The sequence below is a fragment of the Ambystoma mexicanum genome, chromosome 7q (assembly GCF_040938575.1).
Source record: "Ambystoma mexicanum isolate Mex_15411 chromosome 7q, UKY_AmexF1_1, whole genome shotgun sequence".
Lineage (NCBI taxonomy): Eukaryota > Metazoa > Chordata > Amphibia > Caudata > Ambystomatidae > Ambystoma > Ambystoma mexicanum.
This window is the reverse complement of record NC_090941.1, coordinates 24,464,354-24,490,733: the sequence shown is the minus strand read 5'-3', so window position 1 is coordinate 24,490,733 and position 26,380 is coordinate 24,464,354.

Here is a 26,380-nt window from a genome sequence, read left to right as displayed (position 1 = left end):
CTGTGTCCACCCCTGCTGGAACAGAAGACTCCCGACTCGGATAACATCGCTCCACAGCCCAGCCCCAGGAACCAGTTGCTCACCCACTCCTGCCCCTGGGGTTGCCATGTCGGGCACATCAACATCTGGCACCAGTGGCAACCCCCGGCCAGAGGGGCAGAGGGGCACCAGCTTCACTGCCACCGAAGTTGGTGTCCTGGTGGAGCAAGTCCTGGGGCAGTATGATGCCCTCTTCGGATCGTCCCGCGCCAACAAGGAAGGACGGGAGAGGATCTGGGTCGACTGTGTGGTTGCCATCAACGCGGAGGGGGTGGCAACCCGCACCATCCAAAAGGTCAACAAGCGCTGGGAGGACTTGAGGTCCAGGACCCTCATAAAGGCCCGGCACCTCGTGGAGGGAGGCTGGGGCCGCATGAGTTCCATCCAGATGAGGGTCCTGGAACGCGTACACCCAGTGCTCCACGCCCAGGTCCTTGAGAGGGAGACCCGTCTGGAGTTGAGCGGTAAGTGGCCAAGCATTGCTGTGTGAGACTGGGCATGTTGCAGTGTGCTGGTTGTCTGATACTTGCCTGTATGTGTGACATAGGCCATGTACACATGTATGTGTGCAGGGACATCATGGTAATGCATGTGCGACCAGTAATGTGTGAACCGCACGGTTGTTGCATGTGTTTAAATGCGACATGGGGAGCCCTATGCAGATTGTACACATGAGAGCATGGCACTCTCTGTTCCTGGACATGGGTGGGGTTGAGGGATGGGTGCTGATGCCAGGTACATGTATGGTATCCATGTCTGTGTGCCTGACCTGCGTGTCTGTGACTTGTAAATGCCATGGATGCATGACACATGTCTGTGAAAATTTACAGATTCACTGATGCAGCCTAGTCATCCTTGTATCCACTGTGATTGGGGTGTACGGGGCCAGATGGATGTGACTGAGGTGAAGTGTGTGCATGTGATAGGCATGACCCATGATGCATGTGAGTTCCATTACATTGTATGTTTCGAGAGTCCATTGGACATGTATGGAAATGTCCATGGCATGCACCATGACTGTCACTGTGTGTGTTTTGCCTGGACTGACACATGTGTTGTGGAGGGGCATGATGGAAGTGTACTTTGACAGTGGCACTCATCTGCTATTGCATCCTGTCTAGGGGACCATTGTACAGTACCCTGATGCTTGTGTTCTATGTCTCCCTCTACGCAGCGGCTAGTGAAGAAGAGGACAGAGACGGTGCTGTGGAGCAAGGCGGCAGGGATGCCCCCACGGCTGCAGCGGAAGGGGTGGGTGAGCCCCCACAGGGGCCTGCTACGGCGGAAGACGGTGAGGAGCCATCCAGGTTGGTGGTTTCCACAGAGGAGGAGGAGGCCGCCACTGAGGCGCACATGGGGCCTGGTGGGGGCATCCCTGCTGGTGCAAGTGGTGCAGTCCAGGGGCAGGGGCAGGAGGCAGCACAGGTCACCGTGGAGGGGCCTGTGCATGTCGCTGTCCCTGACCCTGTGGGTGCACCACCATGCACCAGCAGGGATGCCCTATCCCAGGGCCCGGCCGCAGGTAGAGGGGATGTCCATGTCATCTGACTCCCCTCCACCTGCGGACGAGGGGACCCCTGGCCGTATGGAGAAGGTCCTGATTGGGGTCGCGATGCGCACGGCTGTGATTCGTGATGACGTGCGTGCTTCCCAGGAGGAGCACGCACGTCATCACGAAGAGCACTGTGCTGACGTGGCCCAATTGGGATCGTCCTTGTTCGGGGGTTTCCTGCATGTGTCGGCCAATCTGGCGGCCCTCTCCTCCTCTGTGGAGACTATACGCCAGTCGTTCTCCTTGCCGTCTTCCGGCCCAGATGCCACCAGGGCCCCCTGTGGACCTGCCCTGACCAATGCAGCCTGCTCGGTGGGGATCCCATCCCTGCCACAGTCGGGAGTCAGAGGTCCAGCAGGGGTGGACACCACAGCAACTGTACCCCAGCAGATGGAGGATGTGCCGGCATCATCAGGCAGGGCACGTGCACGACGGCGTCGGTGGATTCCATCAGCCTGGATGCCGTCGTGCTGGCAGAGGCAGTGGCGTCGGAGGCAGCAGCGGAGTCAACGTGGGAGGCATCATGGCTCGGGGACATCAACATCGAAGGGGCAGGCATCGGCCGGAGGGCAGGAGGACCCAGGACGGGAAGTGTCTTCCGTGTGGCAGCGGTTGGGCCAGCATATAGGTGCGGAGCAGCGGCGGGCGGAAGAGGCGCGGCTCACAATGGTCAGGGCGGAGAACTCCATGCGGAGGGCCCTGAGGCGGGCCGAGTGCCTCGAGGCAATCCGCAGGGGGTTGGAGGAGGAGACGGCGTCGTCCCTGCGGACTCTCGGGGCCATGGAACAGGACCGCCTCTGGGACATCGAACAGGAGTTCGATGATGCCCTGGCCCGGAACACCACGGAGTGAGCCGCTGGACTTGCCCGCCGCCTTTGTATATAGTTATATAGTTAGTGTTAGGTTTCCTTTAATTTATTTTTTTATTTGGTTGCGATTGGACAATGCGCCACATTTTTGTATATTGTTCAGTTTTTTGTTAGTTGTCATAGTTAGGTTTCATTTGGTCGGGCTCATGGACCCGGGATTATCTTGTAAATAGTTCTTCAATGGATTCTTTTATTTTTTGGATTTTTTTCATCGCCATGGAGCAATGGATTTTGTTTATCATTTACACTTGGATTACTTTTCTGGCTGTGACTTTGGACACCATTCATTTTGATTGTGCTGTGTGTTTTTGATTTTTTTCATGGACATTCATCTTCTTTTGGTTGTTTTGTTTTGTGGTTTTTCTCATTTCATTTCCATTCAAGTTGATTTTCAATACATTTTTATTTTCATCCTTCAATGTGTCATATCATCTCATTGCTTTCATGCATGTCATGTTGGGTGTTTTAACATTCACTTGCAGCCATTGTGTGTGACAGACATGTGTTCATTTGCATTATTTACATTGGGTGTGTAACATGTAATTGCCTTTGATATGTGGGTGGATGTGATAGTTGGTTGGGCCTTTTGGCAGGGGAGGATGGCCATTACGGACATGATTGGTGATTGTTGGGACCCAGGTGCAGGGGGGCATGGATGGGACATGGGCGAGGGCCTGGTGGAGGGTGCCCCTGCACTGCTGGGGGGTGGGGGGGTGGGGAACATGAGTTGGACATGGGTGGGGGCCTGCTGGCAGGTGCGCCGCAGTGCTGGGGGGTGGGGGTGGTGGGGAACATGAGTTGGACATGGGTGGGGGGCTGCTGGCAGGTGCCCCACAGTGCTGGGGGCGGGGGAGTGGGAGACATGAGTTGGACATGGGTGGGTGCCTGCTGGCAGGTGCCCCACAGTGCTGGGGGGTGGGGGGGTGGGAGACATGAGTTGGACATGGGTGGGGGCCTGCTGGCAGGTGCCCCACAGTGCTGGGGGGTGGGGGGGTGGGGAACATGAGTTGGACATGGGTGGGGGCCTGCTGGCAGGTGCCCCACAGTGCTGGGGGGGTGGGGGGGTGGGGAACATGAGTTGGACATGGGTGGGGGCCTGCTGGCAGGTGCCCCGCAGTGCTGGGGGGTGGGGTGGGTGGGAGACATGGGTGGGGGCCTGGTGGAGGGTGCCCCTGGTGGCTGGGGGTGCAGGGGGACATGCGTTGGTGGGCAGTAGTGCAAGTTGACATGTGGGTTGGCTGGGGGGCATGGCCATGGTGGATGGGGTGCCTGCAGGACATGTGCAGGGTAGGCCCCTGTGGTGTGAGCCACCTGCAGGGGCCGTGCAAGGGTGTAGAGGGAACACCTGGGAGGACCCACACGTGCAATTCATGTGTGGTGCTCCCTGCGCACCCCTGTAATACACGTACCGTGATGAAATCGCGTGTGGTGCTCCACGCGCACCCCTGTAATACACGTACCCTGATGGAATCGCATGTGAAACTTCCCGCGCACCCCTGAAATACCCGCACGCAGCCCAATCGCGTGTGAAACTTCCCGCGCACCCCTGAAATACACGCACGCAGCCCAATCGCGTGTGAAACTTCCCGCGCACCCCTGAAATACACACACGCAGCCCAATCGCGTGTGAAACTTCCAGCACACCCCTGAAATACCCGCACGCAGCCCAATCGCATGTGAAACTTCCCGCGCACCCCTGAAATACACGCACGCAGCCCAATCGCGTGTGAAACTTCCTGCGCACCCCAGAAATACACTCACGCAGCCCAATCGCATGTGAAACTTCCCACGCACCCCTGAAATACACGCACGCAGCCCAATCGCATGTGAAACTTCCCGCGCACCCCTGAAATACACGCACACAGCCCAATCGCGTGTGAAACTTCCAACGCACCCGTGAAATACACGCACGCAGCCCAATCGCGTGTGAAACTTCCCGCGCACCCCTGAAATACCCGCACGCAGCCCAATCGCGTGTGAAACTTCCCACGCACCCCTGAAATACACGCACGCAGCCCAATCACGTGTGAAACTTCCCGCGCACCCCTGAAATACACGCACGCAGCCCAATCGCATGTGAAACTTCCCGCACACCCATGAAATACCCGGACGCAGCCCAATCGCGTGTGAACCTTCCCGCGCACCCCTGAAATACACGCACGTAGCCCAATCGCGTGTGAAACTTCCCGCGCACCCCTGAAATACACGCACGCAGCCCAATCGCGTGTGAAACTTCCCGCGCACCCCTGAAATACACACGCCCAGGGCAATCGCGTGTGGGAGTTCCCGCGCACCCCTGAAATACACGCGCCCAGGCCAATCGCGTGTGGAACTTCCTGCGCACCCCTGAAATACACGCACGCAGCCCAATCGCGTGTGAAACTTCCCGCGCACCCCTGAAATACACGCACGCATCCCAATCGCGTGTGAAACTTCCCGCGCACCCCTGAAATACCCGCACACAGCCCAATCGCGTGTGAAACTTCCCAAGCAGCCCTGAAATACACGCACGCAGCCCAATCGCGTGTGAAACTTCCCGCGCACCCCTGAAATACATGCACGCAGCCCAATCGCATGTGAAACTTCCCGCGCACCCCTGAAATACCCACACACAGCCCAATCGCGTGTGAACCTTCCCGTGCACCCCTGAAATACACGCACGCAGCCCAATCACGTGTGAAACTTCCCGCGCACCCCTGAAATAAACGCACGCAGCCCAATCGCGTGTGAAACTTCCCGCGCACCCCTGAAATACACACGCCCAGGGCAATCGCGCGTGGGAGTTCCCGCGCACCCCTGAAATACATGCGCCCAGGCCAATCGCGTGTGGAACTTCCTGCGCACCCCTGAAATACATGCACCCAGGGCAATCGCGTGTGGAACTTCCCGCGCACCCCTGGAATACACGCACCCAGGCCATTCGCGTGTAGAACTTCTCGCGCACCGCTATTATGCATGCACACGCTCCCCCTGGCCCGATCGCGTGTGAATCGTCTCGCGCATGCGTGTTCCCGACGCCCGTAATACGCGTTCCCCGCTTTTGCCAGTCCGGTAAACTGGCACAGTGTTGGCGCAGCCCTTTGCGATGGTTTTGCGATCTTGATGGCTTTTCCTTGTGCGAGGGCATTCTTGGGGGCGTAACTGGCGCTGCTGCAGGGTCGCTGCGCCACTCTGCGCCACATCTGCTTTTGGAGGCGAGAATCCATGAATACGCTGTGCGCGGGAATCGATTTTATCGCACGCGGCTGGCGCAGCCATTCGCACGGGCACGCTGTGCGTCAGCCGCGTGCGACACTTTTGGGAGGAATTACATGAATCGGCCTGCTAATGATTCGAATTGGAGCGCGTATAAGGAACGGAAGGACAAGCATACTTCCGTTCAAGCACAGTATCGCGGGGAAAGCTGCAGATATAAAAAAAATGACTTGCTTCCAACAAAAAAAGACACTAAAGTTGCCTGTAGTGATACAGTATAGCTTAAAATAAAATAAAATCAGAATATATTGAATGTAAATCGAAAAAGGAAGAAGAGACTGTCTCAATTTTAAATGTAGTCAAGTGGGGGACCGTGATGAAATGAGTCCCCAAATTGTGATTGAGAAGCCAATAAATGAGAAAATAATAATGCTGAGGGAAAGGACACCTGGGCAATGCTACAATATAACATGTTGTCAATATACCCGAACGTGTCTCAGGGGACGCAATGCAGCCATTCTTCTTGTTGATTAAGCCCTGCATAATAGTTGTGGGTATTGTACATCCACCATTGTTCACGTTGTGCCAACCTGGATGATATATTATTCGAATCTACACCTTCGACTCATTCAAGGGCCCACCATTTCATGTTGTTGCAACTGTGAATGTTCTCCCAAAAATGGGATACAAAGGGAGATGTTAGAGTTTTGGTACGGATTTTGGATTCATGTTCACCAATTCTCAATTTGATTGGTCTCGATATTTTCCCAATATATGTCTTGAGGCAAGGGCAAGCAAAGAGGTAAATTAAATGTTTAGTATTACATGTCGTATGTTGTTTCAACTGCCAGGTTTTGCCATTGATCATGACTGATGTGCAAACGGTCGTGGATGCACATTGGCTGCAAAAGCCACAGTGGAAATGTCCAGTAATGGACTTGGCACCCCATAAACTCGTAAGAGTATTCTGTTTTCTAGCAGGGAGTGCTCTATCTGCTTTAGAGAGCCACTTTTTCACATTTATGCCCTTTTTAAATGCGTAGATTGGGCGTTCCAAATTTGGATTATTTAAAGGCAACAAATGCCAATTTTTAGCAATGACCTTCTTGACCTTATTGTGGTGTGTGTTGAAGGTCATGGCACAGACTATGCGCTCTTTGGTAATATTCTCCTTGTTGGTTTTAGCCAACAAGAGGTCCCGGTGTTGATTTTTTGCCTTTTTGCGTGATTGTCTTAATAAGGGTGAGGAATAACCTCGCGACTGAAGCCTATCTTGAATGATGTCTGCCTGGATCATATAGTCCACTACTCTGGAACAGTTGCGTCGTGCTCTAAGAAATTGTCCATAAGGGATGCTTTCGTGCAAAGATTGAGGGTGGAAACTATCAAACCTAAGGATAGTGTTGCGATCAGCTTCTTTGCGGTATATCTGGCAATCTGTCACAATACACAACACTCGAAAACACGCAACACCAATCACATCCCAGCAGATCACTCCGCAGCACCATACCGTTAGCAGGACTCCTTTTCAGTTGCGCTCTTCCAGGTTCTATGACGCCGGGGGTCCCGCGTTGAGGAGGCAGCATACAGCGTCATGGGAATTGTGGCTGCGATGGCGCTGGGGAATGCTGGGTTTCACCAACCCTGCTTCCTGGTCATGCGTCGTCCAACGGCGTTCACGTGACATGAGGAGGCCGGTTCATCCGGCCAATCACATTGCCGCTTCCCGGTTGAACGGGTCACGTGACACGCAACACCACTCATGTGGTTCAATGGGAAGGCGATCACGTGACCGAAGCACCGGATTAAAAGACTGCTGAAACTACTCCCCCACGCTTCTCAGCTGTTCTTTCAGCATATCGAGTGGCGTTTGTGTTTTGATCCGGATTTCTCGGTTTTTGGACCTCGTTTTTCTCGTTCTTCCGGATTGTCTCTGCCTGCGTCTTGGATTTGGTGCTTTGGACCTTGTTTTCAAGGACTTTGGACATTTGGCTTTTGAACTTTGGATTTGTTTTCTTCGGATTGCGAACTTCTGGCTTGAAAACGCATGGACTTTGTCTTTCACGACTTTGGAACTTTGGGCTTGAACATCTGAACTGTTCTCTGGAATACCCCCTTCCGCTCCAGTCTGCTTTTGGACCTCAACTGTGTTCCACGTCAGGTGCAGCAGTCCGGGGGTCTGGGTCCAGTGCCCTCCTGATGTCGTCCATCACCAAAGCCCAAGTTGTTTTTTTTTACTCCAGCTGTACTAGGTGGTTGGCCCTCAATCCTGACGCATCCTGCACATTAGGTAGGTGTTACCCACTACCTCTATTACCCACCTGCTTTGATCACTGCTTTTCATATTGTGCTCACTTGCCTAACCTTTTCCTTGCAGCACCTGGTACCCGTGCTCCTGACACTTCGCACCTGCGGCCTCAATAACTGGTGAGGGAGTGTATTGTATTCCTCCTTCACTGGTGCTTGGGGATGGAGGTATCCATAGACATCGCAGAGTTTTCGGCTTGACAGACTGAGAAGCCTCTCTGCTCTGACTATGGATGCCACTGCCGGGGACCAGGTGGCTGCCTTAGTTCAGGCCATTACGGTCCTCAGAGCCGATATGTCTGCTGCCACAGCCGCTATACACCAGCGGCTGGACACCATACAAAGCGAACACCATGCACTTCCCCCTGATCCTGAGTTCGGGGACGCCTCTCCCCCGGTGAATCCACCTGTTCCTGCTCCGGTTTATGTCCCTACGCCATTCCCACTGGCCCCTCCCGAAAAGTTCCAGGGCGATCCTAGCAAGTTCCGCGCTTTCCTAAATCAGTGTAAGCTTCATTTCTTGTGCAGTCCACAAGCTTTCCCAGATTCTACAATGAAGGCGGCGTTCACGCTCTCACATCTAGGAGGTATAGAAGCCGCTTGGGCCAATCCACTGCTAGAGACCAACAGCCCTGCATTATACTATTTCGACCCAGAGTGTTTGACACCAGACATAAGGTGCAAACACGGGATTTAGAACTGCTGGAATTGACTCAGGGCAAGACTTCGCTGGTTGATTATATTACCCGTTTCAACCAGCTGTCAGTGGAGACAGCATGGCCAGAAAACAAAAAAGCTGTGGTGTTTTATCGTGGTCTCAATGAGGCTATGAAGGATGCCCTAGCAGTAGTGCCTTCCCTACCTGCACAATAACCCGACCTTGTGGATCTGACCCTACAGGTCGAAGCCCGGAGGGCTGAGAGAAGACACGAGTCCAGGAAATCCGTACCTTTCTCGAGTCCTAACATCAGCGACACCACGGGTGAACTCATGCAAATTGGTGGGGTCCGCAGCCCTATCGCAGCCACCGAAAGAGAACGCCATAGGACCTCCAACGCTTCTTTCTACTATGGGCTTAATGGTCATTACGTCCGAGAATGCCCCCGACGCCCCAAACCCAAGGCACAGGGTTTTCAGAAAACTCGTCCCTAGGCGAGGGGGTTCAGACGGGTTCTTCCTCTTCTTCCCCCTCAGAAACACAATCAGCATTATCTGGACCCATGCACATCCAGGCCCTTCTGATCTCCACAGACAACACTCCTCATCAGGTACACTTAGCCATTGACTCAGGGGCTACAGGGAATTACATGGACATAGCACTAGCTGCATCACTTAACCTGCCCATATTGAAAAAGCGGCGACCAGAACCAGTGCAAGCCGTTGACGGTTCGTCACTCATCTCAGGCCCAATCAAGCAGCAGACAGCTCCTTTGACTCTTGGCATCCATGAAACACATAAAGAAACCCTTTCATTTGACTTCATCACGACCCTCCAATTCGGACTCATACTGGGCCTCCCGTGGCTGCGAACCCACAATCCGGTCATTGACTGGGCTCAAGGCAAAATATTGTTCGAATCCGCCCATTGCCAGACTTATTGCATGGTATACCCCGAACCAGTGGCCTCCCCCCTCTCAGGTTTTGGGCGCATTGGCCCATTTGCAGCTCACTGATGAGCAGGTTATGGATTGCGAACCTCCTAATCATGTCGTGGGGGTCACAGTCTCTAGTATTCCTGTGGAATACAGGGACTACCTGGACGTCTCGTCTTTGACAAGAAAAAGGCTGAACATCTTCCACCACACAGACCATATGACTGCCCCATCGACCTCGTTCCTGGGGCCGTCATACCCTGTGGTCGGATATATTCCTTGTCCCTCACGGAAGATCAAGCTCTTAAAGAGTATCTGCAAAATGCTCAAAAGATAGGCCACATTCGTCCCTCACAATCCCCTCCTGCTAGTCCCATCTTTTTTGTTCCCAAGAGGGAAGGCGACTTACGCCCATGTGTGGACTACCGTTGCCTCAACCAAGTCACCGTTAAAGACCGATACCTGATTCCCCTAATAAACCCACTCCTGGACAACCTCACTCATGCTGTTATTTTCACCAAGCTTGACCTCAGGGGGGCCTACAACCTCATCCGAATACGACAAGGAGACGAGTGGAAGACCGCCTTTTGTACCAGACATGGGCTATTCGAATATACCGTCATGCCCTTCGGTCTCTGTAATGCCCCTGCAACATTTATAAAAATACACAACACAAAGGAAAAAAACATTAAAATAGTGTTGTGTTGAGTCATTTAACCTTTGGCCAATTGGCAGTGCCTCCTTTACCTTCACCCCTGGAGTCCATCTTCAGATTTGTAATGCGCGCGAAACGGTGTAATGATGAGCCACATGCGGGGTAGGCAGGAGTGTCACATGTGAATCTTTGAAAGATACTAATGCTGGAGAACAGGAGTTACGAAAAAGTAAAGTATTCTTTCTCCGGCATTGAATATTTCATAGATTTACATGCTGTTTGAATATATTATAAAGTTGTACAAAGGCACAGACATACAATTACATGCAAGCCAGGAGGAGAATTATGGCTCACTTTAGGCAAACAGATCACGAAGGACTGCTTTTCCTACTCTGCACTCCTCAGCAGAATTCCTTCTCAATGCCGGGAGGATAATTCAGGGGCAACACGTTTGCCTTGGAAGCAAGACAATGCATAGCAGTAGAGATTTGAATCCCTGTCTGACGCATAGAGACTGGTCTCTGGTATTGAGCATGTCATGAAAGAATTCATTAAAGCAGTAGAACTACGTAAAGTTTGAGTAGACCTCAAAGTATCTGTCCTACAGATGTCTGATAGAAGCAGTCCTGCCAGAAAAGTGGTGGTAGAGGAGAATGCTCTCATAGAATGTGCCCGGGGCCAATTCTGAAGTGGCCTGTTAGCAAGCTCATTCCAGAAAGAGATACAAACAGAAAGGGATCTGGAAATGGTAACCTTAGAAGCCGTGGCAGCACGCCCAAAGGCCATGAAGAGCTGTGACAATTTTCGAAAGGCCTGGTCCAGTCAACATAGCAATTGAGTGCCCTTATGACATCAAATGAGTGGAGATAGTGGTCAGCAGGTGCAGTTGGAGAGCTGAAAAAATGAGGCAGGACCAAGTGCTCAATTGAGATGAAAAGCAGACGGTACCTTAGGCATAAACGTAGGATTGGTCCAAAGGAAGGATTGGTCCACCCTCATTACAAGTTAGCCGGTCTGAAATCCGGTTTTACCGTCAAGGCGGTGACACCGTTTCCGCGACCGCAAGCATGCAGAAGGTGTGATTACGGTTTGTCAGCCGCGTGCATCAGACCATTGTGGAAACGGTGTCACAGCCGTAAGGCAAACACCCACGGAGACGGATGCACCAGGTACAATGGTAGCGGTACATCAGTTTCCACCAGGTCCACACCGGATATCAAAATATCGGTGCCGGAAACACTTTGATCGCAAGAACAGGAAAGAGAGCGGCAGCCATTACTTAAACCACAATCCACTACAATCCTTAGTAACCATAAGGCCTACAACTCCTGTGACTGCTGACAAACACCTACTGAGATAGCATCAAGGATTCCAGCCACCCGCCAGCACAAACCCTGCCTTGAGTGCGAATGATGGAAGACCCCCCCCCCCCAGCCAGGGCCTAGAGGCACACAACACATCCACCATTGAACCCCCCAGCCAAGGCTTAGAGGCACACAACACGTCCCCCACTGGCCCTCCCTCCCCAAGCCAGTGCCTAGAGGCACACTGTCACACTCACCTGTTCTCTGCAGGAGCGATGGACGAGCCTCGCTTTACCCCGAGTCTTCACTTCCCCTGTTTCACCCAGAGGAATGCCTGTCAAATACAAGGTGTACTCTCGGACCTGAATTCACCCGATTCACCTTCCCTTCTCTTTACTGTGTGCTGTGATGTCCCCCTATGGGCTTACCTTGATCTTTAGTAGGGTGTGCACTCTATCCTGAATTTGCAGGGGCGCGATTCGCTCATGTGATTGGTGCCAATGTCTCTAGGCTGAGTTCAGATACCAAACGCTGTTTTATGCCTTCACAGCAAGGCCAGAGTGGCGCCAGGTTCTTCACTGGCTAGAAAGTCCTTCCCACAAGTGAACGTTGTGCAGAGAATGTTGAGGGTCCAAAATTGTCCGTATTGTCTTTGTTTACCGGTATTTTTGTGGGTGAGTAGTGCTGCTTGTAGAAGCTAGCTGCTGGTAGGTTTGCGCAGCGCCTTCAATTCGAGCGCAACTGGTAATGTCTCTCCCTTTCCTTTGCAGGAGAAATTATGTGGTATTAGCGCCTCGAGTCCGGGTTCAGCGCTACTGGAGACTTGGTGGTTAGGTAAGTTTGCACGGAGGCTTTTGGTAAGTATGCACCGCGTAGAGAGAGCGCAGTGAAATAAATGTCCACGTTATTGGAGCGAGCGCAATGAATAATGTCTCTTCTTTCTTACAGGGGTTTGTGCGCTCGTGCAATTAACCTGGATTGCAGCGTCACGGGAAGATTCGGTGAGTATGCGCAGCGTTACTGAAGTGCACGTGTTAACACTGTTCTTCTTTGTTCTTACAGGTGCCGGTGTAGAAGTTCCCTCTTGACTGGAGATAGCTGCGGCGTGGAGTAAGAACCAGGTAAGCTGAAGCTGAATGATCCCGAGGGGGTAAGCAGAAGAAGAATGATCCAGGGCAGGAAAGCAGAAGCAGGATGATCCGGAGCAGGTAAGCAGAACCAGGATGATCCGGAGCAGGTAAGCAGAAACAGGATGATCCGGAGCAGGTAAGCAGATGCTGGCTGATCCAGAGCATGGCAAGTGTGTTGCTGATACAGCTCACAGTAGGCAACACGAAGCACTGGAAGAATCTTGGGTGTGGCTTATATAGCCAGCCACACCCAAACACTAGAGCGCTCATGAGTTATCATGCACTTCCTGTTTGGCAACAGGAAGTGGTAACCAGGAAGTTGCTACAAACACTAGGAAGGAATGAAAGGAGGGATTTGTTATGGGTTGTTTGTGTGCCTATGCCAGGCCTGCCAAGCCTCCACCCATCTTGCCCCAACTACCTGCCTGATACCCATGACACAAACAACACATCCACCATCGCCTCCCCCCCAGCTAGGGCCTAGAGGCACACAACACAGCTACCATTTACCCCCCCCCCACACCCCAGCCAGGGCCTAAAGGCACAAGCAAATCCACCATTGACCTCCCCTCCAGCCAGGGCCTAGAGGCACACAACACATCCACCATTGACCCCACCACACACAACACCCCCATGTGACAACACCACCAGTCAGGCAGACAGCGTGCAACTGTGTGCAAGCTGTGATCTACACACCTGAGTGTACATGCAAGTGGATCAAGTATGAGGAGTGTGTTGCATGTGACTGCCCCATTCACATCCTGTCACACGACAAAGAGCATGCCCTACATTCCCCCACAGGCACACCAACCGACAGTGACTCAGCACAACAGCCAACGTCAAGGGGGACTGCACGAGGCAGTCGGACAGGCCAATACCAGGATGCCACTGCCAGCACCTCCGGCAGACAAGCATCCTCTGCGGTGACGGTGCCCGATGACACGGACACCACCATCCCTGCTGCGCCTGCAGTCCAGCATGTGGCTACGCCAAATACACCTGCAGCCCCTTCCATTGCACCCACTACTGCCTATGGACAAGACTGCGACAATGACGCAGCCAGCTTCGAAAGTGCGCCTGGAGAACAGGGCGCTGACGCACCTGAGAATGCGAATGACGGTGGCAACACCACACCAGAACAGGTGGCCATATTCAGCCCCATGGGACTTCACAGTCCATTGCCCTCCCCCACACCTTCCATCCAGGAACTCTGCGCCCGCCTACAGCGCATCGAGAAGTAGCAGGCAAGTCTAACGCAGCTTGTCGAGCAACAGCTCCAGGAGTCAAGGCTGCAATGGGAGGAGGCCCGTCTACAACGGGAGAGCACTGCCATCTCTGTGTGCAGCCTCTCACGTGCGATCGGGCGGTTTGCCATGACAAACATGGTGATATCACGGCGGGTCAGGGAGGGCAACAACATTATGTCCAACATTGCTGAGACGATGCTAGTTGCCCAGCAGGCTTTCCTGGGCCGCGTGCCACCAACAAACCTTGCTTTGCCCTCCGCCAGCAGCACACCCTCGACTTCAGTGACCAGCAGCCCTCATAGGACGAAAATAGGCTGTGCATTGCATAACTATTGTCCCACTAGAAGTGATGGGGTCCGGGTTGGTGGGTGTGCATGTTAGGGAGGTGGGGGTGGTCCTTAGTGGGGTTAGTCAGTTTGGGCCTGGTTGGTGGGTGGGTAAGTTGGGGAGGTGGAGGTAGTCCTTAGTGGGGTTAGTCAGTTTGGGCCTGGTCGGTGGGTGGGTACATTGGGGAGGTCGGGGTGGTCCTTAGTGGGGTTAGTCAGTTTGGGCCTGGTTGGTGGATGGGTACTTTCGGGAGGTGGGGGTGGTCCTTAGTGGGGTTAGTCAGTTTGGGCCTGGTTGGTGGGTGGGTACGTTGGGGAGGCGGGGGTGGTCCTTAGTGGGGTTAGTCAGTTTGGGCCTGGTTGGTGGGTGGTTATGTTGAGGAGGTGGGGGGGCATGTGTGCTCTTCATTGCAATCCAATACCTGTTTCCTCTGTTAATTCTAAAATACACTGGTGTGAAAATGCAAATGACGAGTTGACAATCTCATTTCGTGTGTATACACACCATTTACTGTAGTACTACCACATGAAGTGCTGAATGTGCACAAGAGGTGTATCAGAAGAAATTGAGTATGAGTGCTGCACGTGCATGTTGTCCATCAATGGCACCCCGGCCTGGTAGTGCACCCATCCTATCATCATCCTCATCGGCTGCCTCGATATCAGGGGGCAGTGGAATGTTTCTGCGTATGCACAGACTGTGCAGCATAGCACATGCAAGTACGATTTTCCCTGTATTCACCGGGCTGTACTGCAATGCACCACCTGATCTGCTCAGGCAGCGGAACCTGGCCTTCAGCAGTCCAAAGGTCTGCTCTATCACACCACGTGTGCGTATGTGTGCCCGGTTGAAGGCCTCCTCATGCCAGTTCCATGGACGTCGTATGGGCGTCATCAGCCATGGCGTGAGTGAGTATCCGGCATCACCTGCATGGGAGTGAAAGCAAGGGCACATCTCACTGTTTTTGGTATTACTGTCTGAATCAGATGCACTCCACTGATGCCCCTTTCTGGTAATCCGATGTATGAATCATCTATTGAGCACACTTGGATTACATTTCCATGCTCGGCTCTGTGATGCTTAGATTTGTGGGGTGATGTTGGGCAAGGACATGTTCCAATCAGTGTAATGTAAATGTGTTCAGATGTGGTGGGTGACTCTGGCCTTGTGATGTGATGGGCATATCTGCATCAGCAGTCACAGATCACTGCAAAGATGTGACCACTGCACACAGCACGAGATGCGCCCATCGTGTGCATGGGAGTAGCAAATGTACATTGGGCGGGGGAGGAACTCACACCCTCAGGTTGATATTGCATGCAGTGCCACCCCATGGCTAGGGTGTACATGGAGATAGGCAGGGCGTGTTTTAGCGTCACATGGCATGGGGCAATTTTCAAGTTGGCGCAGTGAGCTGTGTGGATTCTGGTGCTTGTCTATTCCCCCCCAATACACAGGGGTGAGGCATTGGCAGTTGTGCTTGCCCAACTGCCTGGGACACTGTGGGCCTTGATTATTCCCCCCGCAATACGCAAGGGTCAGGCATTGGCAGTTGTACTCGCCCAACTGCCTGGGACACTGTGGGCTTTGACTATTCCCCCTCCAATACACAGGGGTCAGCCATTGGCAGTTGTACTCACCCAACAGCCATGTGCTTTGTCCTGCATAACGTTCCATGTAGCGTGGCAATATTGAATTCCGCAAGACCATTGAGTCGTGTGTGGACCCCGGGAAACGTGCACAGCAATACGTGATCACTTGTTGGGCATCGCAGACCATCTAGACATTCAGTGAGTGGAATTGCTTCCGATTGCAGTACACCACCTCAATTGCATGTCTGATAGTCAACACCACGTGCATGCAATCTAATGTGTCTATGCAATTAAGCATGCCGGCAATGGCATGGCAGGCCACTTTGGTGGCAATGACCTGGGCAGGTGTATGGGGTAGAGAAATGTACTCTGACACATGGCGCAGCAGGGCATCCAGTACCTGGACCAGTATCCTGGAAGAACAGGGTTGTGACAGCCCTTGCAGCTGCCCAACAGTGTGCTGAAAGGTTCCGATGGCGGGGAAATGCAGTACGGAGACTACCTTCAGCAGGGGGGGGATTGCAGTCTGGATGCCGATGCGGCTGCTGATGTCCTCTTCAATGAGGGTGATGATAGCTATGATTGAGGCCCTGTCAAGCCTGTATAATGTGTGGATTTGACTTGGGGTCAGGTTCCAGGGTGAGGCCCTGATGCCGGGTATTGCTGGCTGCCTGCGGGGTGGTACCTGCTGCACATTGATGTTTTGGATGGCCACCGGGTTAATGATTTGACTCCTCCTCCACCTCTGTTTCAGTGCTGCCTCAATCTGCACTGCTGCTTGCAGGTTCCCTCTCCAAAATGCTGCTAGGGCGGCTGACAGCATGGTTGTGTTGGAAGGTGGCTTGGTGTGGGTGTGGCCCTTTTGTAGGCTCCCAGTGACCAATGATGTACAGCTCCCCTAATTGTGCACACCTGGGGCTTGTTGCAGCTCACCTGCCACTGTTTAACGCCATGTCCGCGGTGCCAGCGGAACTGGCATGGTGTTCACAGTGTTTATGCCATGATCATGGCAGTGTTTCCATGTCCGTGCTACTCGTAATGTGCCCGGTGTTGCGCATTGCCGGTGATTGCGGGTGCGCCGGCGAGTCGTCCTGCTGTTTATGTCCACGCAGCTACCGGGTGTGTTGTAATGGGGGGGGGGTCGCTTTGCGGTGATGGTGTTTTATGGCATCGCGGGTAACAATGAGCCGGTCCGGTAAACGGTGCCGGAACGGGTTTACTGGCACCGTTAAATCCGGACCGGCTAGCTAGTAATGAGGGCCTGTGTCTTTGTAAAAAATAAGGTAAAACAGTTGCAAGGAGATCGCCTGAATCTAACTTTCTCTGCTGGCTAACATGATAGCTACTAGAAACGCTGTCTTCCATTAAACAAACTTGACACTAGTATTATGCATTGGCTTGGATGGAGCCCAATCAATCTGGATAGAAAGACGTTCAGTTCCCAAAAGGGGCAGGCTTACATACAGGGGGAAATTCCGAAAAGAGTATTCGTATTTTGTATTTTATTTTATTTACTTATATTGCGCACCTAACCCAGAGGTAGCAAGGCGCAGAAGCATCAAGAGGATTGCAAAGCTTGGTTACATACAGGGATATGAGGTCCAGCTGTGGTTACAGTGCTGGACGCATCATAAAGAAACAATACACGCCGAAGAGGCATAAGTTACAGCGATAAAAATATAAACGATATTATATACAAGATGCCGGTTGTCTCATGAAAGGTATCTGCGCCGCGCAGTTGACAACCTAAATGTACATAATTTACAAACACAGTGGTGTGGGGCATCCGGGTAGCAAGAGAGCAGGCGGTCGTTATGTATCGTGGGCCTTGAGCCATAGGTTGGTCTTGGATCTGAATTGGCGGTAGGGAAGGTCCTCTCTGCAAGTAGGAGGAAGGGAGTTCCAGAATTGTGCTGCTTTTACTGGGAAGCTGTTCCCTCCAGACATTGTGCGTTTAAACCTAGGCACCAGGAGGAGGTTAGAGTTGTCTATTCAAGATGGGCGAGAGGAAGTAGGTCTGGAGAATCTAGTGATAAGGTATTGAGGGGCTGCTTGGTGGAGGCATTTATGAGTCAGGGAGACCGATTTCAGGAATATTTTGCCTTTAGTGGAAAGCCAGTTGACGGATCTTCTGGAGTCAGAAATGTGGGCTTTCTTCGGGATACTGAGGGCTGCTCTAAGGGCATTATTTTGGAGGATCTGTATTTTGTTAGTGATATATTTGTTACAGCCTACATTTAGTGCGTTGCAATAGTCCAACTTGGATAGGATCAACGCCCTGGCTAGTGTGATTCAATTGGATGGAGAGAGAAAAGGTTTAGCTGCTCTGATAAGTTTGCATGTGTAAGATGGTTTATAGTCATAATGTCGAAAAAAAAATGTCGACAGACAATAATGTCGAAAAAAAAATGTCGAAAATAATAATGTCGACATCCTATACTTATAATGTAAAAAGTCATTTTTTCGAAAAAAAAATGTCGACATTTTTTTTTTTGACATTATGACTATAAACCCTTAAAACTATCAACACCTCACCCAACACCCCCCTGCCACCCCCCCCCCACACCCCCCAACCACCCTTTCACCCCTCATACTCAACACATACCAATTATTTATTTATTTATTTATTTATTTATTTATTTATTCATTCAATAATTAAATAAATAAAAATTGTATTTACTATGGGGGGTCCCCCCCCAACCCCCCCCTCACCCAACACCCCCATGCCACCCCCCCACACCCCCCCAACCACCCCTCATACTCAACACATCATATATATATTTATTTATTTAATTATGCATACATTAAATTAATGTCGAAAAAATATCGAATAATGTCGACATTTTTGTTTGTCGACATTATTGTTTTTCGACATTAATTTGTCGACATTTTGACTGTCGACATTATTGATGTCGACATTATGACTGCACACCGTGTAAGATGTGGCCGAAGCCATAGCATTAACTTGTTTTTTGAAGGTGAGAGTTGAGTCTAGGTAGAAGCCGAGGGTTTTGACCTCCTTGGCTACCGTAATCTTATTGTTGTCAATTATGAAAGAGGAGTAGTTTTGGTCCAATTTGCTAAGGTTATGTGAGGATCCTAGAATGAGGAGTTCTGTTTTGTCATCATTCATGCATAGACCGTGTGAGGCCATCCATGCCTGAATGATGAGGTACACTCTATTGACGAAGGCCAAATCCTTGTCATAATCCCCCATCAGCGGGATGAGGATCTGAGTATCATCGGCATAATTAGTATAGGTGATACCCAGACCATCTAGATCATCGAAAAGGGGCTTCGTGAATATATTGTACAATGTCGGGGAAACGCATGATCCCTGGGGCACACCACAGGTGATAGGCGCTGGGTCAGCTGCTGCTAGTAGGGAGAAGACTCTCATTGTGCGGTTATTTAGAAAGGATTGGATCCAGTCAGTAGCCTCTTGAGAGAAGTGGGCTGCTTTCTCAAGGTGGTCACATAAGATCTTGTGGTCGACCAAATCAAAGGCAGCTGAGAGATCAAGAAGTAGCAGTCACTTCATAAATTCTGACCACAGTGAAGGAACTACTAATGTGCATGTGAAGCACAAAATTCCATCCAAGTGGTAGACAAGGAGAGCAAGTATCGCAAGATCTGCTATGGCTGGAAGTTAAGGCATCCACCTGTGACTGGAACGTCAAACGCTGAACTTTCATAATCTTTTATTGTAACAGGAGATGGTTGACCGAAGTCATACCTTGGTGCTGACATCCTTGCAGTCCTGGAGCATGTCCATGTGGTTGAATTCTAGGGATGTAGGAGCAAGGCTGTGAGGTTGAGTGACGATGGGTCGTGGGGCAGGACCTTGACTGTGTTCCTGGAAAGCAGGTTTTGCACCTTATGAAAGACTCAGAAGCTCCAAGAACCAGAACTGTCTTGACCACTCTGGTGCCACAAGGATCAGTCTGCATGGCTGCTGTTTGGCTGTGTGGAGGAGTCTTGGTTGAGTGGAAACAGCAGAAAAGCATATAGGGACTTTTTGTTCCACAGAAACATGAAGGCATCTCCCAGAATGGCTGGTTGAGGGATCCTGCTGATGAATGAGTTGCATTTGGAATTGTCCCTCGTGGTGAAAAGTCCACCTCCACCTCCATCCATGTTCAAAAGAGAACTTCCACCAGGCTCTGAAGGAGCTCCCATTCATGTCAAAAGCCGAGTTTGTCACTGAGGGGAATCAGCCACAGAGTTGTGTATGCCTGAAAGGTGAAAAGGGGACAGAAACATTCCCTGGGGCAGACCCCCATTTCCATAGAGAATGTATCTCTGAGAAGAGTAGCAGATATCTGGCACCACCATGCTTTTTGAATGTAGAACATGGTAGTTGTGCTGTCTTTGAAGACCTGTACCACCTTTCCTTGCAGATGAGGCAGGAAATACTTGAGGGTCAAGAACACTGCCCTGATCTCTAGACCAATGATATGGAGAGACTTTTGTTCTGACTACTACAGGCCTCTGGCATGAAGACTGGGGGTGTAGGCCTCCCCAGTCCTACATGGATGCATCTATCATCACAGTAACTTGATGGTCTGGGTCTGCGAAAGGAGCTCCGCTGGGAAGGTTGGAAACGTCCTTCCACCAAAACAATGCATTGATAAGGAAAGGTTGAGGGATAGTATTTAATCTGAATGTCTGGAGCATCCAGAAATTCCTGCAGGAGGCAAATGTAGAACCTGCAATTTTTGATGGGCGGGATGCATGAGGGCATCATACCCAAAAGGGACTTGAGCGCTCGTACAACGCTTCCATCTTTGATAGGATTGAGCTGATCCTGTTGGCCAATGGGGTGGCAGTGGAAGTTGTGGTGTCCAGGTGTGTCCCTATAAACAGCATTTGTTGAGATGGCATTCTAGGGTATCAAGTGAAAAGGTATTTTTTTAAAATAAGAAATAAAAGACTGATTTAGAAACTGAATGCCCAGAGAGGTCTTTCTAAATCTCACTGTCATGCCCCTGCTGCAAAGGAGTGCGCGTAGGGGCTGACAGGCATGGCTGAGAAAAAACATGGGAAGATGTCAGTGGGAAGAGAGGTAAGTGTGTGTGTGTGGGGGGGTATTTGTGTATGTGTTGGGGTATATTTAAATGTATTAGGGGTAGCATAGGGACGGAGATGGGGGAGAGTTCAGAAATAATAGGAGTGAGGTTCGGGGGTGAAACACCCCGTTTCTTAGAGGTGAGAGGACAGGGGGTGGGAAAAAAGTGAAAATGGAGAATAATGAAGGCCACACCAAATCAATCGAAAAGAATCTGTGTTTTGTGTGTGCGACCTTCAGAATTCGACATTATCACATAGAACCCACTGTAGATGACTTCTCATAATCGAGAGAGAAGCCATTTGATGTTAGACAGTCCTCCGTGGCTGTTGTGTGTTGTGGGCCTGGTTTGTTTGAGGGAAGGTGCACTGATCAGCCAGTCATCCAAATAAGGGTGGATGTGGATCCCTGGCTTCTTGAAGTCTGCCGGGGCTGTGGTGAGGCACTTTGTAAATACCCTTGGTGTGGGCTTGATGCCAAATGAGGGGACCCTGAATTGAAAGTGGTGGCTTATCACTATGAAGTGCAATAATTTGGTGTGATGGTTGTGAATAGGGATGTGGAACTAGGCGCCCTCCAAGTGTAGGGATGATAGAAAGTCTCGAGCTGGCTGAAATTATTTTGTAGCACAGCCATTTTAAACGACTGAGAGCAGAGGAATGTGTTGTATCATAGGTCGAGGATGGGTCTCCACCCACCTGACTTTTTTCACTCGAGGAAATAAAGTGAGTAGACTATCTGATTTCACTGGAAGTGAGCAACTCCTTTTATTGCTCTTTTCCACAGGAGCGAAAACACTTCCAGCTAAAGCGTATGAAGAGGTTTTTCCAGCCTTTCAACAAATTTGCGAGAGTACCCTGTATATTGCAAACTAACTTTGAGGAAATAGGGATCAAGGCCTGTGAATGTGATGGACTGATACCTTAGATGAAGTCTTTCACCACAAACATGCACGGTGACATCTGGTCCGCACCTGTAGATGCTTTCTGGCTATAGTGTGTTCCTTTATCGTCGCTTTCCTAAGGACCACCCACAGGTGATTTGCCTTGTCACGAGGAAGGAAAACCAGTCCTATGTTGTGCAAAATCAAGCACCTATGATTGCGATTGGTTAAGAGGGTTCCAGGTGAGATCTCTCACAGTTCGCACAGAATTACCATTGCTCCAGACACTGGCAAGGCCCATGCAATTGAACTAATATCCCACCCTGCATGCTGACCTGCCTAGCCAGTCATTGAGGTAGGGAAAGATCTGTCGGCCCTGCAGAGGCAGAAATGCTACCATCAGAGCCATGAGCTTCATAAAGACTCTGGGGCTGTCCTCAGTCAAAATGGTAATAACATGAACTGAAAATGCCCCTCACAGATTGCAAATCTTAGAAATATCTAGCCCCTCAATATGCAGACCGGTGCATGGTAGTAGGCAGCTTGTAAACTGATTAATGGTAGTTAGTGCCCTTTGTATATGAACAATAGCCTCATTACAAGTATGGCAGTGCAGGAAAAAGTGGTAAGGCAGTGGTAACTCTGTTAAAACTGCATTACTACCACATTACCACACCACCGGGGGACACCTTTGGTGGTGAGACAGCGGAAAACCTACAGCAAAATGCTGGAGGTAATTTCGCCACCTTACTGACAAAAATCAGCGAAATCCCTAAGGACTCCATAAATGGGGACTAACGCCAACATACCAACATTTAATTCCACCGGACCACATGGCGGTAACAATATTTCCATTTGGCAGTATTCTGGCATATTTACCATGGGAATACCCCCAAACTTGTAATGAGGACTATAATCTTTTGAGTTGTCTCCATTCTGAATTTGTTCTTGCACATTAATTGGTTTAGGGCTTTGAGGTCTGGTACCAGGCTGAAACGTTCTGAAGATTTCAGCAGCTTGCACACCATGGAATAGAATCCCTGATTCTATTTGGTCCTAGGAACTCTTGCTATCGCATTTTTCCCAGAACCACCGGGGACATCACTAGCCGCCAACTCTTGCTCCTTCGGGCTGCTGTCAATACTAAACCTAACTCAGTAAGCAACCCAAATTCTATCTGATATCCAAGTCGTACTGTCCTGGACTGGATGTCCACACACCTGATGACAATCTTACTCAGACCTTAAATGAGCAGTCTCGGACTAGCCTATAGGCCTATTTTTTTGGATCAAAGTGGGTCACTTTTTTGGCCACTGTGGGCCAGTTTGATTAGTTACTTCACTATGCAGCTAATATTTTTGACCAGTGTTGCTGAATAAATATTTTTTTAAATGCACAATTTGCATCACATTTTATCAAAAAACTGCCCCTTGGGTACAATTCCAACAGTGTCACAAAAGGAATGAATATCCATTTGCAACGATGGGCCACTTTTTCATTGGTACCCGAGTCAATTGTATGGCCCAGTCCGACCCTGTGAATGAGTATCGAATCCAGCCTCCGAATCCATTATGAGGTCTATTGAATGACTCCAAACAGAGCTGGGTCAATCTGCTCATCATAAAATGGACAACAGGCTAGACTGGTCGACTGATTAAGCTGTTCAGCCAGTTTACGGCTGGCGAAGGATTAATTTCGGGGTGAGGTAGGGCAAAGGGAGAAAGGGGTGGAATTCAGGGGTCGGGGAGCAGGGGATTTCGGGGTGAATGGAAGGAGAAAATAAAGGGTAGTAGCAGAGGAGGAGGCGTGGAGGACGGTAGGAGGGGTGAAGTAACACTAGGGTCTGGGGACACGAGGGGTCTAGGGGAGGTTAGAAGCACCATGGAAGGGGCAGGGGAGTGTGAAAGGGGTTGCAGGGTGGATCTGTGAAAGGGAGAACGAATATAAGAAAGGGAGAAGGAAGGAAATGGAATTAATGAAAACAGGAGAAATAGAGGATTGACACAAAAGCAAGAAAGGGAGCAACGGTATTACGAAAAAGGCAAGTAAGAATGAAAGAAAGGTAGCAAGGAAGAAAGAAGGAAATGAGAAATGCATATGGAAGAAAATACAAAGAATGAAAGAACATTTCAACATTACAATCTGAAAACCACCAGATGGCGCACAGTCACTACATTACCATTAACATGAAACGATGTTGTTCAGGAGAGACCTGAGGATCACTTAGACTACAACAGTCTAGATTTCGGTCCATTTAGAATGAACAATGGACATAGAACCCCTCCTACATTCCATCCTTGAATGTCAGGACATCTCTTTTTTTGATAGAGACTTGCACCTGCCCATTTAGCGGCTGGAACTTCTTTCGACTTCTGACCGTGGTGAAAATCTGGTCGAAAGCAACGTCTTGTCCTGCTTCTGACCCACTGATGACACATCCGGTAAGGGTGTTCTGTAATATTTGGTATCCCATACCGATCTGGTATCCCCTGTCTTCGGCTGTCTTCGTAGATCACAGACCAAAGTAGGAGAGTTCCGAGACTATTACTTATATTATATTATATTATATTATATTATATTATATTATATTATATTATATTTATTACAGAACAAGGGCTTCTCCTTCCTTAGTCAGCCTTGAATTTGTGGGAGCTTCTCCTCTAGAGAGTTACCAAGTACCTTTACCCTGAATTGCTGTCTGCCAGCAAGGGGGAGCAATTCATTCCGTTCTTGATTGCCTTATTGGCCCATTTTGAGCCAGTCAATATCGTTTCATTTGTATAGCAGTGGTCGAAGTATAAGAAAAGAAGTAGTGGAACTATGCTCCCCCTGGCCAGCCCCTCTGCCCACAAACCCATCGCCACGCACACTTATCCCCGTAACAAACGCGCCTGCTGTTTATGGCAACGTTCAGTGCAGTGCAGTTAAGTGCAAGTTTCAACTGCTACCTACCCATTTATTTTAAAAAGAAAACATTCCGGAATGGTTTCTTTTTAAAATAAAAGCAAAGGAACATTAAAATGTAATTTAAAAAAGTAGAAGAGAACGCTCCAGCTCACTTCAACCACTGCTGTATAGAATCCGTATGTGTTGGCTCTCAAAGTTAGAAATACCAGAGCAGATGACCTCTTGCAGGCCGGCATTGAGGACCTCAGCACTAGGCTTGACAAGATGTTTTCTACCTCGATCGACTCTCGTAGTCACATTTCCTCTACCCTCAGAGGATATAATGTGTGCATAAATCTGGACATCACTATATTTTCTTCTTCGTTCCCTTCTTTCATTATTTTCTCTTCGATATCTAGAATCAAGGGGAGACCAGTTTTGGTAACACTCTTATATTGCTTGATTTTAGAATCCGGAGAAGGGTTGCTTGTTACCATCTTCAAAAATCCCCTAAAATAAGATGTGATCCCTTTCTCCCTCGGAGCTGGAAGAAGGATAGTGACCCTTTTCTCCTTTTGCTAGACTTTTGTTCTGCTAAGGGAATCTTGTCGATGTAAAAAAGAATTGTCTCAAATTTCAGAAGGGTGGCAGGGTGAGCAGGTACCTGGGCACAGGGGACAGAAGGTGGCCAGGTGCACAGTGCCAAGAGAGGGGGAGCAAAGGCAGATGAAAAGAGGAAGGTCTTGAGGTGCTTCTAGAACCGGAGATGGTTTTCCTCAAGTTTTAGAGTGGCAGGGAGGCTGTTCCAGAGGGAGGCCCCCAACCGAAGACAGAGATCTACCCCCGGCACGTTTCTTTGAAAAACGACTTTGAAAAACAACTGACCCTGAGGGAGTTAGAGGTAGAGGAGCGAAGAGCTTGAGGGGAGGTATTTGCTGAGGGATAGCTGAAGGTATTTTGGACCTAGGCCCCAGAAAGCCTTGTGGACAATGCAGATGGTTTTAAATGTAATCCTTGCATCCACTGGAAGCCAATGGAGAGATTTCAGAGCTGGAGAGATATGATGCCAGGGACAAGTCTCGCAGTCCTTTTCTGGATTAGTTGCAGAGGGCGAAGAGTAGAGGCAGTTAGATTTTGAAAGAGGCTGTTACAATAGTCCAACTTAGAGAGAACCAGAGCTTGGGAGACAGTGAGCTTCTGAGGGAAGGAGGGGAAAGGAAGAGTACCTCTGAGGAGGTGCAGTAGGAAGTTTGACTTTTTAGAGACCTCAGAGATGTGGGCAGAGAAGGAAAGTGTGGAGTCAAAGATGACCCCGAGGTTCTTAGCCTCGCAGGTGGGGATAGGAGGAGGGCCAAGCGAGGCCAGCCAGAGAGAGAGGGGAAAGGATAGAGAAGGTGTGCCGATGAGGAGGATCTCCGTCTTGCTGGCATTCAGACAAAGATCATTGGCGGCACACCAATCTTAAATGGCAGTTAGGCAATCAGAATTGAGAGAGGGAGAGGAGGTGGCCGAGGGCAGCCTGAAAATGAGTTGAGTGTTGTCAGCGTAGCACTGAAAATTGAGCAAAGAATGGTAATGCAGTGGACGAGAGTTGCCAGCTATTGGTTGAAAAGCCAGGGCGAGAGTTTAGACCCCTGGGGAACACCACAGGTAGAGAGGTAGATAGATGATAGGAAGGACCCCAGTTGGACCTGGAGGGTCGATCGGAGAGGAAAGTGGTCAGCCAGGCCAGAG